We start from the raw sequence: 19172 nt of genomic DNA, 5'->3' as shown, positions 1-19172 counted from the left end.
TGACTGTGCGCTTTATACGTTTGCTTATGATGTCTGCTAGGAAAGGCTGAACCACTTGGTCATTGAATTTACAATTGTCCTCTGGAAGTACTTTGAGATTGGTTCTGAGATGGTTTCCTATTAGTTCAGCAACACATGAAAGATCATACTCCCGTCTCCTCAAGAGCATCTGCCAATAATGGAACCACATCGGTAATGCAGACGTCAACCCTCCTCCTCCAAAGCTCCAGCTTCTTCTTGAATGTGAATATATATTTTTGTTCATATACTTTTTTTATTGGCATTTTGTTTAAACATAACTTTGAAATCAACTCCCCCTGCACTCGCACTACCCCTCCCCCCCACTCCCACCTCCTCCTCTTCCCAGGTCTCGATAGTTCCAGTCCTTTGTCTTTATATTGGTTTCACTCATTCGGTTTCCTCCTGTTGGGCTTGATTCCCTCACCATTTCTCTTCTCTTGTGTTGTGTTTGAGGGTTGTTTTCTCTCCCTCCCCCTCCTTATTAGTTCCACCCTCCTTGCCCTTCTTTGGATTGCCGACGTGTTGGTTTCTCCAGGTGGGGAGAAGGCTTTACATTACGCCCCGTAGTTTCGTCCTTCTTGGGCACCATGCGTTTTTGGAGTCCCATTAGAAATTTCATCACCAGGTGCCAGTCCATAAGGAATCTCTGGTGGTCCCCCCGGATGGAGCATCACACCCACTCCATGGCTACAAAGTTCCATATCTTCCCCACCCATTCATGTTCTGTGGGTGCAGCTTCCACTCGCGAGCTACTAGCAAGGCCCCAGCCGTTACCAAAATCACGTAGACTTTGCGATCGGGAGGTTCTCCAGTTCTCCCCCCAGGCACATTATAAATAGACCCAGGTTGCCCGTCTCTCCCACCCCTAGTATTTCTTTCACTGCCTCTTGAAACATTGGCCTAAATTCTCCTTCCCGCATTCCCTCCAACAGAGTTTGGATGTAGTACGGTAGATTGTGAACATTCTAGTGGGGGTAAGATGCCACTGGTACATTATCTTTATACAAATGTCCTGTATGACAATACGACTCTTGGGATGTTTCACCATAGTCCTATACGTTGGCCGTCATCATATGTTCCATCTCCTATTCCCCAATTGGCCATGCAGCGTCTTTCCCCTTCTTTTTCCCCTCTCTTTAATTATGCTGCATATTGCCCCCACTATGTGTTTGTCTCCTGTGTTGGTAGTAACACATTTCTCGAAAGGGGTCAAGACTCTTGTTGACGTTTCTTTTACTTTAGGGTCTTCTCATTTGTGCGTAGTGGAATCTCTCCCCTTCCCCCACCTCAAAGTCTAGTTTACACTGGTGCATCAAGCGGTGCAGGGGGAAATTGTGACGCCCACCTTCCTACCATTTCCAGACATTCCAGGTGTGAAATGTGGAATCCTGAAGATCAGAGTGAGGGGGGGATGGGAAGGTGGTCATTTTAGAGCGTTTTGCCAACGCATCCCACCGATTTCCCTACCAGAGTATCGCTGCAGCGCATCTTCGAGGTGCCCAGGGAGGCCAGACCCCATAGGACCTCCTCGAGGTGTGCCCCCACCACTGCCCTGTCCATTTCTCTCCACTTATTCTCTTGGTTGTCCCTTAACCAGTCCCCAATGACCCTGATCTGCACTGCGTGATAGTAGGCTTTCAAGTCTGGCTCGACCATACCCCCCCTTGTTTCTGGGTAGTAACATCACCTTATTTGAGATTCTTGTTTTTTTGCTTTTCCAGATGAAGGCACTTGTGAGTTTCCGGATGACACAAACGTATGACATGGAATTTTTGTGGGGAGGGCCATAAATACATACAGCAGCTTTGGTAGGAGGACCATTTTCAGTATATTTATCCTTCCCATCCAGGAAATGGTCAGAGGGCTCTACCTTTGCAGCATAGTCCTAATAGGGGCGTCAGGGTTACAACAGTTTGCCATGAATAGCTGGGCTAAGGTTTTAGTGATATGGATTCCTAGGTATTTTATAGTGTTGGGGGCCAAAGAATATGGAAAGCTGGATTTTAGTTATTTTTCCTTTTCTCATGGTACTGACAGATTCAGTATTTTAGATTAGTTTCTATTTATCTTTAGGCTAGCGACCCTTCTAAAATTGGGATAAAACTTAGTTCATGGCGTGGAGGGATTTACCCGGGTTTGTCATCATTAGTAGCATGTCATCAGCGAACGCTGCCACCTTGTGCTCCCTACCTCCGAAGGAGACTCCCTCTATATCTTTGTTGCCTATTATCTTGCTCAATAGAGGCTCTAGGTGTATGGTGTATAAGAGTGGGCACAGGGGGCAGCCCTGCTTCATACCTCCTGTTACTGCTATTGGGACCGACAGGTCTCCATTTATTAGTGGACACAGGGAGGGATTGCAGCAATTGGAGGCTATTTTGGCCATTAGGACTTCCCCAAAGCCTATTTCGATCATGGTGTGGATTAGGAATTTCCACTCCACCCTGTGGAAAGCTTTTTCTGCATCTAGTGCGACCAATAGAGCTGGTGTGTGTGCTTTTTCGGGCATGTGGGCGATTATTTGGGTGTTAGCCTGACTGATCGGGGGGTCTATCAGCTTGGGGAGGAGGTGCTCCAGGCGGTTTGCTAGGGTTTTAGTAAAGATCTTGGCATCCGTGTTAATGAGCGTTATTGGCCTGTATGAGCCGCATAGGGACGGGTTCTTGGTTTAGGCAGCAGCATGACCTTGCTTCTTCCACTGAGAGTGTGATCGCTCCCCCTTACCCGAGCCTGCTGAAAAGGGCGGTTAGGTGGGGGGCCAGGACGTCCCAGAATTGCTTGTAAAAGTCGGTCGTAAAACCATCTGTACCTGGGGCTTTATTGGGTGGGAGTGTCTTTGCAGACTTCCTCCATGGTGATGCCTTTTCTCTAGTAATGCCTTCTCTTGGTCCGATATTGGTAAGCTACAGTTTTTTCAGATATTCTAGTTGCGCCTCACTCTTTAAGACTTCCATCCTGTATAGGGTTGAGTAGTATTTCGTAAATTCCCTCGTAATGGATGCGTGGTCGGATCTTTCTTCCCCCTTCTTGTGCCCTGATTTTCAAGATGGTCCTATCTTTTTCAAGCATTTTTGCTAGGAGTTTGTTTGCTTTCATATAGTATCTTGGTAGAAGATGCGTTAGGGCACGTTCGGCTCTACTGGTTTGTATGATTTCAAGTTGTCCCCCAATTGCCCTGTATGCACTTCTAATCTCACCCGTCGTCCCTGCTGCCATCTTAAGCATTACTACTTTTACTACGCTGCCTGTCCCTTGAAAATTTTATTGCGATTATCTTTCCCTGTGTCGTGGCTTTGAATGAATCCCAGATCATGAGAGGGCTTACTTCCTGACTGATGTTAAGAAATTCTCTATTCCCTCCCATAATTCCCCCTTCAGGGTCTCGTCTTTGAAGATGTAAGATGGGCGTTTCCTTTTCCATAGCCCTGAGGGAAGTTCGATTCCTTCTAATTTTAAGGGCGATAGAGGCATGGTCAGCTAGTTTTATTGCTCCCACTTCTATGTCGGCCACTTGTCCTAGCAAGGATCTTGAGACCAAAAAATAGTCTATTCTTGCTGCTGACCTGTGCACATGCGAGTAAAATGTGTAGCCTCTCTTCTACCTCCTGGCGTTGACCAGGGACTACCTCCTGGCGTTGACCAGGGATAGGTTGTCAATTTATTTCCCGCAATTCCTTAGATGGTTTGTTTGGGAGTAAGATTCTAGCACTGTCTCTTACTGGGTCCCAAGCCATGTTAAAGTCGCCTGTGAGTATTATTCTTCCCTTTGCAAATCCCTCCAATCTTTTTATGTGTGTATATGGTGGCCAGAGTGATAATCTCTACCTTCCCCTGGAGTAGTATGGGCCACATACCTCCCTGTAGTGTCTTTGTGGACATCAAGGGTCTTGATATCGAAGTTGTTCCTTACTGCTATCAAGATCTCCCACTTTTTTTGTCCAGTCATTTGATGTTGGATTTGGTTAGAGCCTCGCAGCCGGATCTTAGGTTTGTCTTTCTCGCAGGTTGATCCTCGACAGACAGTGAACTTGTTTCTTCCTTTTTAGTGGCGAGTTTAGGCCTTTAATGTTTAGTGCTAGAACTTTTAGTGTTCTTTTCTTAGCCATTATTTGAGGATTTTCTAGCTGCCCGCGTATGTGACTGGACCTGGTTCCCCCGTTCCCTCCCCCCCTATCTTCCGGGTGCGTCTGAGGCTTTCCCCTTTCTCCCCCCTCCTATGTGACCTCTCCTCCTCTGTCTCCCACTACCCCCTTACTGGGTTGGCTCAACAGGCCTCTAGTCCCTCCCGGTTCTCCTCCTCGGGGGTGGAGTTTTCTTCCTCTCCCAGCACAGCCCTTGCAGGTCGCCCACAACCATTTCTCAAGACCAAGAGTCCCCCTTCGCTTCCCCCGGTGTGGTCGCTTTGTGTGTCCCCTCCCCAGGTTCCTTTTTTTTCTGACTTTTACCCCCAGGCTTGCGTTTAAGTGGAGGAGCCCCTTTCTAGGAAATAATTTTCCTACCGCTTCTTCGCTGGCGTTGTTCCTGGGCCTCTGGCCCCTCTTTTTCCTTGCTTTCCTCTTTGATGCTTGTGTGGACCATTCCCATGCCTTTCTTTTTGACTGCTCTCCTTGGGCCCTGGGCCTCATTGCGAGTCGATTGCCATTCCCAGGATGATTGCTCCTTCCTCAGTCGAAGTGATTCTCTTTTGTCTGCAAGCTCGAACAGGAGGCCGAAGGGGAATGTCCATCTATATTTGACCCCTCTTTTCATCAGCTTCTGCACAATTGGGCACATCAACCTTTTATTGAGCGTAACCTGAGAGAGGTTGTGGAATAGTTGGATTGCAGAGCCATAAAAGTTGAGGTCATTTGCTCTGCTTGCAGCGGCCAGGACACTCTTTTTGAGTGTATTCATTTATGGCTGCCAGGAGGTCTCTTGATCTAGCACCTGGTTCATTTCTTTTTGGCCCCACCATGTGCATATGGTCGACCTTGATTTCTTCCGGGTCCGCTGCATCCACCAGGTCTGCGAAGATAGGTCCTATTGTCTGGGGTAGTTCTGTGTCTCCAACCGCTTTAAGTATTGCTTTGACCCTTATATTCGCTCTCTATCTGTTTGAGGTCCTCGGTTTGTATTGCCAAACTGTGGCTAGCCCTGGCTAAGTGCTCCACTAGTGCCTCTACTTTGTGAAAGTCGTCGACCAGCTCCTGCAGGGCTTTCTCGTTAGTGTCTACACTTGCTTTGAGCGTGTGTAGGTTGGGACTGGGAGTCATCCCATCTCCAAAGTTCTGGAGGCATTGTCCGAGGAACCTTTGTGTGACCACTCTCTCCTCTGACATTTCTTCTTAAGGGGCCGCCTTCTGCTTCCCTGTGCGCCTCAGGCTGTGCCCCTCTCCACATTTTCTGGATCGCGGACGTGTGCTTATTTTCGTTGGATTCTGGCATTCTTTCACCCTCTTTTTTTACATGTTTCCTTGGTCTGATGTTGTTGGGGGGGGGGGGGGGGGGGAGTGGTCCCTTGGCGAAGTTCTGTTTGTGGTTCTATTCGCCTGGGTTTCTGGGAGCGGGGGGCCGTGCAGCGTCTTACTGGCTTTTCTGATGAGCGCTGCCTGCCAGTTCTACACCGCCTGGCTTCTCCCGGCATTTCCTGTCCTCTGCTGGCATGCGCCGTCTTTGGCGATCATCCGCACCGCCTCAGGGGACCCACTCCGATATTGGTGTCCGCGGCACCCCTTCCTTCTATATTTAGTGGGCTGGTCCCTCCGGGGTGAGCTTTGTGGACGTATTTGCGCAGGCGGCCCAGGACCATACCAGTGATCCGCTGAGTAACTGTCAGCTTCTCTATGCCCTCTGTTATCCCGCCAGGGACTGTTCTCCTAATCTCACATTCCAAAGTACCGCTCCGGGTTCATCAACTTATTTATTCCAAATTTCCAGACCGGAGAACACCTCTTCACAGTGTTCTCAGCACATCGGCTATCTTGAACACCAAATGCTGATATTTTTGTGTTCATAGCCAATTATGTGGTTTCTGTGCCTTGCAGGGAGAGGTTTAGAACATGTAGCTGTTCAAAGATGTTGCCATTGTAAGCTAACAGTACAAGCCAGTGGGAAGTACACAGAGGCTCTTCTTTCGTCTGGCTGAAACCCAGGAGATAATGTCTCACTTTGTTCCTGAGTTGCTAAACGCGATTTAAAACCTTTCCCCTTGAGAGCCACCGGACCTCCATGTGAAACAACAAGGCATCATGTTCAGCTCCTATTTCTGCACATAATGTGGCAAACAGACGGGCTCTTTTGGGGTGTATTTTAGTAAAACGTACAATCTTTACATCAGAAGTCAGCATCTCATTCCCCAAATTGCGCACAGACGATGCTTGCAGGTGTATCACGCAGTGTGTCCACAATATATGTGGAGCTACTGCCAACAGTTTTGCTTTTAACCCAGCTCTAGCACCACACATTGAAGGAGCACCATCCATGCAAATACCAACACACGCCTCACACTTTAGGCAGTGGGAACTTGGGAAGTAGTTAATGTCAAAGACTACAGATGCAGTTGCTCTGCCCTGATTTGGTTAACAAAATAAGAAAACCTCCAATATTTCTTTTCCATGGCAATACCTCACATAAGCAATCAAATGTGCTTCTTTTGAAATGTCAGTGGCCTCCCCCAACTGGAGGGCAAACCGACTGTTTCAAGCGGGATATCAATTCTGTACTGGTATCAGAAGACAGGTCAGTTATGCGGCAGAGAATTGTGGAGTCAGACATAGGAATACTTTTCCATTTCTCTGCTGCACCGTCACCAAGCATTACCTGGTTGACAGCAAGAATTGTTGGCAAAATTACTTTCTCAGCATCTGTAAAAGGTTTTGTTTTTGCCCAGATAATGTGGTAAGAAGCTTCCAAAGCATTTACAGATACTGAGGTCACATTTTAAGTGTCTTTTTGCTTTTTTATGCCTTGCAGCTGCCATACAAAGAAATTGCTGGTCTTTCTTGCTAAATTGGTATGTTTTGTTTCCAAATGCTGCCTTAATTGTGTTGGCTTCAGGCTGTCGTTTGCTAATGTAGCACCACAAACACACACTGCGGCTTAACTTCGCCAGCAACTGCGATCCATTTGAACCCAAAGTCCAAATAAGAGACATATTTCTGTGTTGTTGCATTTCTTTTGTCCATTTCCACCTCTCCTTCTGCTTTTCGTTTGAGATTTCTACCATCTTTGGGCACTAGGAAACGATCCGGTTCTATGTGATATTTCTGCATTTTAAAGCCTCAACACATGATTTTTTTCTGCCGTTTTTGTGTTGGCTTTAAAATGCAGAAAGATCCCGCTCATTCACTAGTTAATCGGGTGGGTGGGGGGGGGGGGTTTAACCCTCCGAACCTCCAATTTCCCCACCTACCACCCCTATCCTGCATCGACACACGCAACCTCCCCACAAATACGACACATACACTCACGCACACATACACAACTCATGCACACACATACATACAGTCCAAAACTCACCTATGCCTCCTGCGACAACTCCACTGGGGCTCACAGCGCCTGACAAGTATGATAGTGCGATTTAAAAAGACTGCTGCGTGTAGTCTTCCTAAATCGACCTCCCCTCCCCCCGCCGCAATCAGTACAGTGAAAATCTGTTCACTTAGTGCCAACGATACATCTAAAAAAGGAGCCTAAATCAGTGAAAACATTGCAAAATCCCCACTTTAGTATATGTCACGTACGTTTTTAAAAACCAGAAACCATTAAGTTTTCAAAAATACCTAAAAAGAAAAAAAAAAAGATTTTAAATGCCAAACACTGCATGAAAAGACTCAAAGGAACCATGTGAACAGCTGTGGGTGTGTAGGGGGGAGGAGAAACAGTGCAAAATGGGACAGAAATACTGGATGGATTAAAAAAACACCACATTGATCCAAGTCTCAGAAGACTCCCTGTTCAGATCGTGAAGTCCTAGCTCTAATTTTTTTTGAAGTGTGGTCTTGGACTAAGCCAGAGATTGGCGGCGAAAACCACACCTGGACTCACATTGTATAGGGCCGATATAAGCCTTCAGCACTTCTACTCAACCAATGGTACATAGGGAAAAGAAATCCTTACCTGCCAGCGTAACTGGGTCAAGTGCTTCACTGGATTTTTCTTGCTGGGGCACAGGTGGTTAGGTTGCTACACAGACGCTTGGAGCAGGAAAACAAACAAGTCAAGAATACATGGGTCTACCTGAGACTTCAAAATTAAGATTAGATGAGCAGGGGTTAAAACCAGCTCTTGGGTGTTGGGCATCAGCTAGTAAACAGGACCCAACGCTGGGAAACCAGGAGAGACTACACAGTGTACATGCAACTCCCACATGAGATGTAAACTTTCAGTACCACCCCCAAACCGGACATGAGAAAGGAACAGCCTCAAAAATAGGTTTGAAATCCCCAATTGTGACTCGTAACTAATTGCCCCACCATCACCCGTAGCCAAATACAGCTGTTTTAAAGGCATTCTTACCATCGGCAAGTCCCACTACAGATGTCAGGATTTTTTATGGTGCCACTGCTGCTGTGGACTTTGCTGTCCTAGATGGGATGATGGAGCCAATTTGTGTTCCTGCTATTGAAAAAAAATAAAACAAAAAAAAAATATTAGACGTACCAGATTGACCGTTCCAATATTTGTACACTACACTCTGCCAGTCAGCGCACATCCTTCCCCACACACAAAAGAGACCTAGGGCGCAGCGTGCGAACAGAGAGCAGTCCGTGCACATACCTGAAAACATAACTCATACTCAGTCACAGAGACAAGAAATGATAAAGCGAGAGAAAGATCATCAGCTTGTTATATTTTACTCTTTTTATTCCATGCCTAGAATAGTTGAGAAGTCCAGCTGCTGGCGTTCCAATCATTCATTTACATATCTTACATAGAATCTGACACGGTAGTGCTTAACCCACCGAGCTAACTCGGAAACCGAGTAATAGCAATTTAGCTTTTATTGCAGTTCGGTGACAGCGCTGAAGTAGCAGCAGACTCTGCGGCGGCTGCCATGCCATACAAGAGGGCCCCTGGCTTCTCTGCAACATATGGTTCCCCATGCAGGCAAAGGCCTGGCACCCACAGCATGAAGATCTACACAAATTCCACTTTAAAATCACTTCTATGGCAGTGGTGCACTCAAAGTACTGTTGCTAATGCAGTGATTTTAGTACATCAAGGGATGCATAGACTCCCTCTATAGGCGTAGGTCAGCAGGTTGACGGACCGTTGCGGAGACGTTACATATGCAAAATATAATTGTGTATTGATATATTGTTGTGTTTAAGGTTGAATTTAACCAAAACAATAATTATATGCAAAACTGTTAATCTAATGACTTGTTGCTATTTCTTATAAAAAAGGAAGCGCCATAAAATGTGTTTGTCCAAGGGATGGTTTGGGGTATTTCTGCCTCTGTAGTGAAAACCAAAAGTTGGCACCCATTAACCCAGTTTAATTTCCTAAACTGGTGAAAGCACAATGGAAACATTTATTTGTGATTACCCAGTGATAAACATAACATCTTTAGAAATATTACCTGCGATAAAACACAAAGAAAGGGGCACACAAATTACAGAGTATTGGTGTGGTGTTCGGACAAAAAAAATAAATAAATAATCTCAAAGAAAACTAGTGAACTAAGTTTCAGCAGCGTTTGAGTTTGCAAATTACTTTTTTGCTATGAACGTGTAAAATGCACATTTGAACAACAAAAATGTGTCCAGCATGTAGAATGCCTGCTTTTTCAACAGTGACATGCCCAGTGATGTTCTTGGCCCATTGATGACAGTGTTTTATGATATCCCCACAGAAGATTGCTGGAGCCCAGCAATCTGCCGTAGGGGAGCCGGATCTCATACACCACCTGCAATACATGCTTCCATCCTCGCTCACCTCCTCTCCCCCGATGCCCCCAAGGTGGGGGCGGAGAGGGGTGCAGGGGGGACCAGCATTGCAGTGATCCGCCCCCCCTTGCTCACCTCCTCTCCCCACCTGTTCGCCTTCGCAGGTCCACAGGGGGAGAGGGAAGCAGACGGACCGCAGAAGGCATGAAACGCTTGCTTCCCGGCACCCCCTCCAACTGTGGTGTGGGGGGGAGAGTCGGAAGTGGCATCCCTTACAAGACATGAAGACACCGGCACCACCAACAGGAAGCAACAACGCAGCCTGGATGCACGATCCAAATGCAGGAAAGCGCATGTCCAGGCTGCGTTTATTTCCTGTTTCTTGGCAACGCCCTATCACGTCACACTAACTGCGCATGTGCTTGGGGGTCCAATGGCTCACCATGCACAGTTAAGTGAGGCAAACATTTTTTATTTTCTTTCAGATTGAAGACCTCTGCCTACAGTATGGCTAGTTTTAAGGCGAAATACTCAATTGTTGTTATCTTGCTGGCAAGACTACGTAGGCGTCTGCATTTTCACTGTATAGTAACTAGCATAGTCAGTGCTGGTCATTGGGCTGACTCTCGGCGGAATCGAGATCCGGCACCAGATGTGTAGAAGATCTCAGGATCCAGCCAGAGTCAGCCGCCCAAGCCCATGAACTGCGCTGGAATACTTAAAACGCAAGGGCATGCGACTGCAGCATTGCCTTTTAACGCGGCTTTAGCACTGGTGGGTAATGCACAATGCTCGCTACATGTACAACTGATCCTTTCTCTTGTACACGCATTGTGCATTACACACCAGTGCCAAAGCTAGCGATAAAAGGCAATGCTGCCGTTGCGGGCACTTTTTTTCCCCTTCTTTTGAAGTATTCCAGCATTGTTGGATGTCCCCCATGAGCCCCGCCACCTCGGTCACCCCCTCCCCTCTCCCACACTTCTCCCCCACCCCAGCCCTTGTGTTGTGGGATCCCCACCATATTTTTTCCATTTCCAACACTGAGCATAGTGTACATGAACATGCAGGGACCTAGTCAATGAGACAACGCATTATTTATTCATTCAGATTTGTAGAGCGCACGTCAGCCCGGGGGCATCGCATGAAAATGAAGGAACCCTGTCCTATACAGACAGCGGAAGAAAAGCCCAGGGGCCAGGCGGAGAAATCAAGGACAACTTGTGGTACATCTGGCCGGATGTCGTGGTAAAAATTAGATGGATATGGGGCTTAATTTGCAACTGGGCGAGTTCATTGCTGTTCTGACAGTGAAAGCCGTGTTGGCAGACCAGGGTGAACAAAGATGGCGCATAATCCGACTTGCTGCTGGCAGCTGAATTTGGGGAAAACCATCTGTCCTGAAAATCCCTTGGCGTGCACGACAGAGCCATAAATGGGATGCTACTTACCAGCCAAGAAGACACACAAAGATCCGCCGTTGCAGCAACCAAAATAAAAATAGGAAAACAAACCCACCGGCACCTAAATATACTTGGCGATTCGAAAAACTTCCGAGATTTATAAGCGCCTTATAAATATTCAATAAAAAACAAATACCTGCTGGGACACAGCGCGAAGTGCCACTTCCTGCATGATTCTCTTCCTAAGCACGTAGACATCCTAGGTGAAGACGTGATGACGACTTAACAGAAATACGTGGACGCGTAAAGACGTTGGAAAGGCATTTCAAAAAAGTTTCGGCAAACTTTTAAACAGACACACAATGCTATCGGGTCTCCTAGGGACTTTAACGGTGTGATTGATAATGAAAGGAACATAAACCCTACCTTTACGAAACGCTCATGTCCTGATTCCAGGCAGCAGCAGGTGAGTGCATGCAATCTTGCTCTTGTAGTGTATTTTATATGCATTTCTTTTGTCATCCATTAACTTAGACGGTCTCACCCCTTTGTTGTTATATTGGTAAGAGGAGACCCTTTGCAACCTCTGGAAATGCACGTTGGAGCTGTAATCCGTTGTTTTGTATTTATCACAGGTTGAAATTCGTGACTTTCTAAACATGTGGTTTTGAAATTACACAGAGCAGGAAGTTGGTATCGTAGGCACAGCTGCCCCGAAGGTCATTTACGGTAGAGTTCAGGCTCTGCAATGCTCGCAGACGCATTAAATGCGTGCAGTGCAGCTATTACACAGACCATGCTCTGGTCTAAGTGACTACATATATAATAAATAATACCTGCGCAGGCTAACGATTGCGGTCGGGTACTGTCTCCAGTTCCAGTGCTACTCTGAAAGTAATGATTCCCCAGGGCTAATGGCTGAGATCCGGTACTTTCTCTTTGTCTAATTACCCTTCCGTGGATAATATTTATTTTTTGCATTTCCAGCAGCACGCTGAACCCTCGGGTATCTAGGCGTTAATTACATTTGTGAAGGGGCGTACAGATAAAGGTAAACAGACGTTCAGCAGTAATATAGTGTCTTGGCTCCAGGAGCTTAGGCAAAAATCCAGGTTTTCAAGTTTCTCTAAAAGGACCAATAGGAGATTTCTATTCTCAAGAACAAGGAGAGATTGTTCTCAAGCTTAGCGGTGAAGCGTGAGTCTCCTGCAGATTGGCGATTGAAGCTTTGCAATTTGAGCAAGTGGTTGTGTGAGGATCTTAGTGGGCGAGAAGGGGTGTATTCCACGTGCTGAGAAAGGTAGGCAGGTGCAGTTTCGGAGAGGCACTTGTGAACGATCGAGGGGATCTTGATGTTGATCCGTTCTCGCATCAGCAGCTAATGGGTGTTTTTTCTGGCTTCTGATACATGGGCATTTTTGGTAAGTCCAAAGGCAACTTGGAGGGCATTGTTTTGGATGATTTGTAACCTTTTCAGGTTGCAAAGTACCAGCAAAGAGGGTGTTGCCGTAGTCCAATTTGGTCCCGGTGATGGCTGTGGTAATAGTGAAGCGATTGGCTGACTGGCGTTGATCAGTTTGGCTGTGTAGGCAGCAGCGAGGAGATGCCGTTAACTTGACGTGAGAGGTCAAGTGAGGTGTCCAGATAGACACCCAGAGTTTTGTCAGTAGATGAGATGGGTATTAGGTTGCCGTCGATGTGGAGGGAATTGTAGGCCGGATCCAAGTTGCATAGAGTGGTGGGGGGCCAACAATGGGAATCTCGGTTTTATCATCGTTTAGGCAAAGCATGTGTGTTGCCATCCAGTTTTTGGACGATGTTGACTGAATTCCGCTCTTGTAATGAATTTTATATGCATTTATTTTAGCATTCCTTAACTTAGACGTTCTGACCCCTTTCTTGTTATATTGGTAAGAGGAGCCTTTTTGCAACCTCTTGAAATGCACATTGAAGCTGTAATTTGTTGTATTGTACTTATCACATGTTGAAATTAAACATTGTAAATGCGCAGCTTTATAAACGACTGGTTTTGAAATTACACAGGGCAGCCGGTTGGTATTGTAGACACAGTAGCTACTCCGAAACTCATTTATGGTACAGTTCAGGCTCTGGAATGCCTGCAGAAGCAGTAACTGCTGTGCAGCTACTACACCGGCCCTGCTCTGGTCTAAGTGACAGGTAATGGAATTGAATTCCATATACAATCAGATCATTCTTCTTCCCTCTTCAAACAAAGAACCAAATTGTGGCTAGCTACCACTGATGTCTAAATGACTCAATTCACCTAGGACTGTTCTTGGTTCTTCAATTGCCTTTATCTGTATTTATTTTTTGCTAAACTGTAGATATTGCACACTGTAAACTATGTATAACTACATTGCAACTGCAGACATTGCTGCACATTATATTGTATACTATGCATAACTTTACTGTATGTATATACTGCACTAATTTCTCCATCATAATTTGTAACCATTACTGTATACTGTATTATACTTACCTTGTCAAGATATGCGCCCAGTTGCCCTTGGGTCTGGCTGCGCTTTATAAATAAATAAAATACAAATACAAAATGTATAATAATACCTGTGCAGGCTAATGATTGCAGACGGGTACTGTCTCCAGTTCCAGAGCCTACTCTGACAGTAATGATTCCCCAGGGCTAATGGCTGAGTATCCGGTACTTTCCCTGGGTCTAATGACCCTTCCGTGGATAATATTTATTTATTGCATTTGTACCAGTTTTGTGCGATGTTGTAGACTGAGTTGATGGTAGCGGTGTCTTGGTGGTAAGAGCCTGAGAGGGGGAGGAGAATTTGGGTGTCATCGCCGTTGTTCGTGTAGGAGATGCCAAGGGCATCCAGGTGATTGAAGAGGGGTTTTGTATAGATTTTATGCAGAGTCAGGTGAAAGGCAAGAACCGTGGGGGACACTGCAGGTAACTGGCATGGGTGAGGAGGCATGATCATCGATGAAGACCCGATCTGTCAGCTAGGAAGGATTTGATCCAGTCAGTGGCTGCAGGAGAGGAGTTTGCTGTGGTGGTGAGGTGATGACAGAGAAACTGATATTGGACGAGATCAAACGCGGCTGAGAGATCCAGCATGAGAGCAAGGCAAGTTTACCTGTGTCTTAGATGTCGTCTAGTTGATTTTTCAGATCAAACGGGGCAGTTTCCATGCCAGGCCTTCTGCAGAAGCCTGATTGGTGGGTGCCGAGGATGTGGTTGGCTTCAAGGTATTGTTGTACTTGGATGTGGGCAGCATGGTCGGTCGAGGATCTTTAGGATGAAGGGCACTGTTGTAATGGGACGGTAGTTGGTAAGGAGGGAGGGTTTTTTAGTAGCGGGAGGATCCATGCTTCTTTCAGGGATGCTGGAACAGGAGGCATTGATTATGGCTGTGGGGAATGGTGTGAGAGGCTCTGCGCAGTCTTTGAAGATGAGGGTCAGGAAAATGTCACCTTTGCATCAGGATGGCTTGAGGTTTTTGATTATGTTGGCTACTTCCACTTCTGAGACAGGGTGAAAGTCAAAAGGTGTGGAGGATGGGGAGTGTGGTGCCGCAGGGTGAGAGGAGGGTGTTTGGGTTTGGCTCGGATGGCTTGTTGCTTGGAGCAGATTTCTTTTCTGAAGTGTTCATATTTTTCCTGTAAGGGCTTCTTGCACCTTGGTGCACCAGTTATTGTCCGCTGTGGCAGGGGTGACTGGCGACTCCAGTTCGTGCAAGATAGCAAAGCGTTCATGAGAATTAGAATTGGCGCTTTCTATTCTCTTGTTGTAGCTGTTGGCTTTAGCAGTGTGTATGGCCTTTTTGTGCTCTTTGGCGAGAGAAGCGAGTTGGACTTTGTTAGCTAAAGAAGAGTTTTTCCTCCAAATCGTTTCTGCAGCACGTTTCAGAGTGCACAAAGCAAGTAGCTCAGGGGTGAACCATGAGTTTTTTTCTTTAGAGCAGGTTTGGCTTTGCGCTGTTTGAGCGGGGTGGGTAACTGCTTCAGCAAACATGGCGTTGTAGAGATCGACTAGGGAATTCAAGTGGGAAGCAGGATATTAAGCCCAGGATATTCGGGGCTTCGACGGAGCTGCAGAGGCTCACGTCCTAGTCAGCCTGCCCCCTGGTGTTAGAACTGCAGGCATAGTGTCTGTTCTATGTCTAATGGCTGCAGACACAGAAACATCCCCCTGATTAATATCGGCAGACACTGCCATCTCTAGCGCTAATGGTAAAGGCCCATGACATCCTCTTGCTGGAGCGAATGAGTGCAGACACAATACCTGCTCTAGAGCTAATGACTTCCGGCACAGTACGTCGTACCTGCTCATCGGCTACATCTGGCAATACCTGCCCTGGGGCAAATATTTACAGACACAGTACCGGATCTGGGATACCGATTCCAGACACAGTACATGCTAATCCGTTACATAGGACAGAATACCTGCCCTGGGGCTTATAACTACAGACACAATACCTGCTCTGCACAGTATGTACTCTGGGGCTAACAATTCCAGTCACAGTATCTGCTCTGGAGCTAATGGTTTTTAACATAATACCTGCTCATTAGCAAATCTGGGGTTAATGACTGCAGAAACAGTAAAAACCCCATGCACCCTTTCCTTCTCGTGTGTCCTTTACCATTCCTAATTCACCTCTGACACCTCGAACCACACTCTCTGAAAGGAACATGCAGCGTAAAGAATTGATCAGTAGGGATAAACCATCGTGCCACGATTTTCAAAACGTGTTTGATGCAACTGATGGGATGCTGATTCACTCCACTTGCGCCAAAAAGCTGGTGAACATGCACAAAGGACATTTAAATGTGTGCATCATAGTTGTGCACATTGAAGTGCTCTTTTCCCACCAAATGCAAAACTGCACAAGGCAGAGGGTGGAAAGGGGGTTCTGGGCATTTTAAAGTAAATCCTGATTTTCAAAAGCGTTGTACCTTTCAAAGCACAGGGGGGAAAAACATTTCCCTGTGCCTAAGGGGATATAAAATGTATAGGTGGGTCACTTATGATCCTCTCATGCAATGAGTGAGTGAATGTTGAGTCAAATAACGTGTGTGTTCGTGTTCGTGCTGGGCCAGGGAGCTGATTTTGGCTGGTGAGGGCAGCACTGGAACTGCACTTTAAAATTTCTTTTAATTTTATTGGCATTTTTCAACAGTAAGAACACATGTAATCCCTTCTCGCCCCCTCCTTCTTCCCTCTGCCCCCCTTGATCCCAACACATGTAACCAACAACACACCCGGTCCTGTTTCCTCCTCCCCCGCCCCCTCCCGAGTCCAAGCTATGTAGATGGCTCCCGGTCCCAAGTTTCTGTAAGTGGCCAGCTCGCTTGCCAGCCGTTGTACGGGCCCTTGCACCATTTGAGAACTCACCATAGTTCTCCTCTCCCCTAGAAACCTCAGCCATATCTCCTCCTAGCTTCCTGTGAAGGCGTTCTCCCCAAGTGGAGTGAGTACTCACACTAGCCCCATCAATCTCATTTTGGCACTATGCGGGCCGCGAGTCCCGCTGCAGGTGGTGCAGGACAATATCCCAGTCTGAGAGAAACCTTTTGGTGATCTCATTGAATCGAATAGGTCGCCCACTCCAGTGCCACAACGTTCCATATTTTACTAACCCATTCGTGTTCTGTGGGGGCTGCTTTTTGTTTTCATTTGTGTGCCACCACAAGCGTTGCTGCCACTATCAGGATGATGCATGTCTTTGAGCTTTCGAGGGTAGATTTTCCAGAACCTCGCCCATTCCCAGGATGGACATCCCTGTGTTATCCGGCATCTGACTCCCAAAAATACTATTCATTGCTGCACAGGTCATGTCCCAATAAGACTGTATTACTGGGCATTCCCACCAGATCTGCTTCCTCAAGTCCTGTTCCCCCCCACATCCCCTCCAGAGAGCGCTGACGCAGTTGGTTAGAATGTATGTAGTTTTTCTGGGGTGGATACCATTGGACCATATCTTAACCCACATCTGCTGAATCTGGATGGCCTCTGTAAGCTTGGGGATCTGCCCATAACTGAGTCCAAAGTTCCCCCTACAGTGGCTGCCCCACTGCAGTTTCCCACTGCTCCATATATTGCCATGCCAGCTTCTTGCCCCTTCTGCTATAATCCCATATAACGCTCCTACCAAATTTGCTATGCATTTCTATAGGTTTGCTAATTAAATTGGCTCTTGCAAAGGTAGCAATTTGTTACCCTGTTCAATGAAAGCATAGCTCACCCTACATTCCTCTCTTCCCTTCAGAGCTCTCTTCCCTTCAGAGCTCTGTCCACCCTCTTTTCTCTGTTCACTGAAAGTTTAAAGGGGCTAATGGAGAGAGAGTGCAGCATTAATCGTCCCCTTCACTCATGTGCCAAAAGGCCTGTGTGGGAGTGCTACACCCATTTATTTTCTTTTTCAAATAATTGCAAACCAGAAATAAATCGGCATTCTACTGTTAAGATAACTATCCTGTCTGCCAAAGACCAGTATGTGTTAGTTATTTTTTTTAACAAAGGCTTTCAATTCGTTTTCTAAAAATGTAATAGGTTACATAATGCATAATTAAAGTATTGCTACTGTGAAGCACAAATGCTTTTACAGTGAAGTGTTGCTTTAGTTGCTTTTTACAGTGAAGTGTATCTAAATCTCAATGTCTACCAGATTTCATTTTGTTGGGAAAGATGCATCATATTGACTAGTGGACACTTTTGAAAATGTACATGACCAACCGGCCAAATGCTTTGTTGGCAAACATAGTCCTGTGGCCTGCGGTTACATACCGTTTACAACTGGTGCTCAACCCCTGAGCTGATCCCATACTCCTTGACATCTTACCATGTTGCTTTATACTCGTTACCCTGAAAGTGAGATGGCCGCAAACTACAATATTCTGCCTAGTTTGCCCAGTCCTCTGACTGCTACACCATCCACTCTGCTTAGTCTTATACATAATAAATACACAAAGCTAACTTGATACTTACTTAAAGTAGCAATCTATAGTTTCATCCAGTCTGTACATCTACAGACCTACTGCAAAACTGTACACTATAGTTGGCCTCCAACACTCACTTTGCTCTATGATTATGATTGCATTCTATATTTGCACCTGCAGTCGAGAGCTGGCCAAACTGCTTTCAGAACTTTTTTATCATATCTAATGTGTGTCCTTTCATGCAGTTAACCTTTTTACAGACTCTCATCCAGGGCTGGCTAAGTATTTTCCCCCACTCGCATAGTCGAGGCGGAGTGGTGGCGAGTGGCAGTCCTGCAGGGTTTTCTACTGAGCAGTGTCTGTCTTCCCTGTCCATCACTTTTGGAGGAGGAGCACCTGCAGCATAAACTACAAGAACTACTACAGTCCGCTGAGTGGCGGCGAGTGGCAGTCCTGCAGTCATGGCAGTCGAGGCTGCGAGGACTGCCACCGCTGTTAACTCCCCCACCCCCCCGAATGTAGAAAAGCGCTGGATGCGCAGTTCACGCCCCCACCTGGATTCTGATGGAGCCATGTCAACGGAGCCCCTGCAAGACCTAAGACTCCTCGCAGATAGAAGCCCTAGAGGCAACAAAGGGAAAATAACTAAAAACGAGTCATGACAAATACTAAAACACAAGAAACTGCAAGTCCTGCATAACACCCAAGCTACACCGTCTCAACTAGCTGCCAAAGCTAAGAAGTAGCCTGTGTCGCTGACCGCGGGAAACAAACACAATGTTGGAAATCTCATTGCAAATCCGGCGAACCCAGCAAATACTCCCCCAATGGCCCGCCTACCTGATAATCCCAGAGGGGAGATCGGGACGGCGTCCACCTCGTGCAGACGTTCCAGGGACCCCGTCTTGAGCGGCCTCGACACAGGAGGACGCAGCATGTAACACGCCTAGTG

The 19172-nt window shown here is 46.6% G+C and overlaps 1 protein-coding gene and 1 long non-coding RNA gene across 5 annotated transcripts in view; one reads left to right on the top strand and one right to left on the bottom strand.

Moving 5' to 3' along the window:
- Positions 1-11568, bottom strand: part of LOC138580579 (uncharacterized) — a 28516-nt gene extending 16948 nt beyond the window's left edge. For 3 of the 4 annotated variants that reach the window (XR_011304293.1, XR_011304295.1, XR_011304294.1), the window contains exons 1-3: positions 11490-11568; positions 8518-8619; positions 8119-8195 (exon numbers count right to left, since the gene is read on the bottom strand). This is a non-coding gene — a long non-coding RNA (uncharacterized lncRNA). The other variant, XR_011304296.1, reaches the window with a different exon arrangement.
- Positions 11561-19172, top strand: part of ZSWIM1 (zinc finger SWIM-type containing 1) — a 133332-nt gene continuing 125720 nt past the window's right edge. Inside the window, exon 1 of the mRNA XM_069651230.1 lies at positions 11561-11759. The gene's annotated coding sequence lies outside the window, so the exon portion shown is untranslated. The remainder of the gene's footprint in view (positions 11760-19172) is intronic.

The sequence above is a fragment of the Ambystoma mexicanum genome, chromosome 3p, assembly GCF_040938575.1.
Source record: "Ambystoma mexicanum isolate Mex_15411 chromosome 3p, UKY_AmexF1_1, whole genome shotgun sequence".
NCBI classification, from domain to species: domain Eukaryota; kingdom Metazoa; phylum Chordata; class Amphibia; order Caudata; family Ambystomatidae; genus Ambystoma; species Ambystoma mexicanum.
This window is presented reverse-complemented; position numbering and strand designations above follow the sequence as displayed.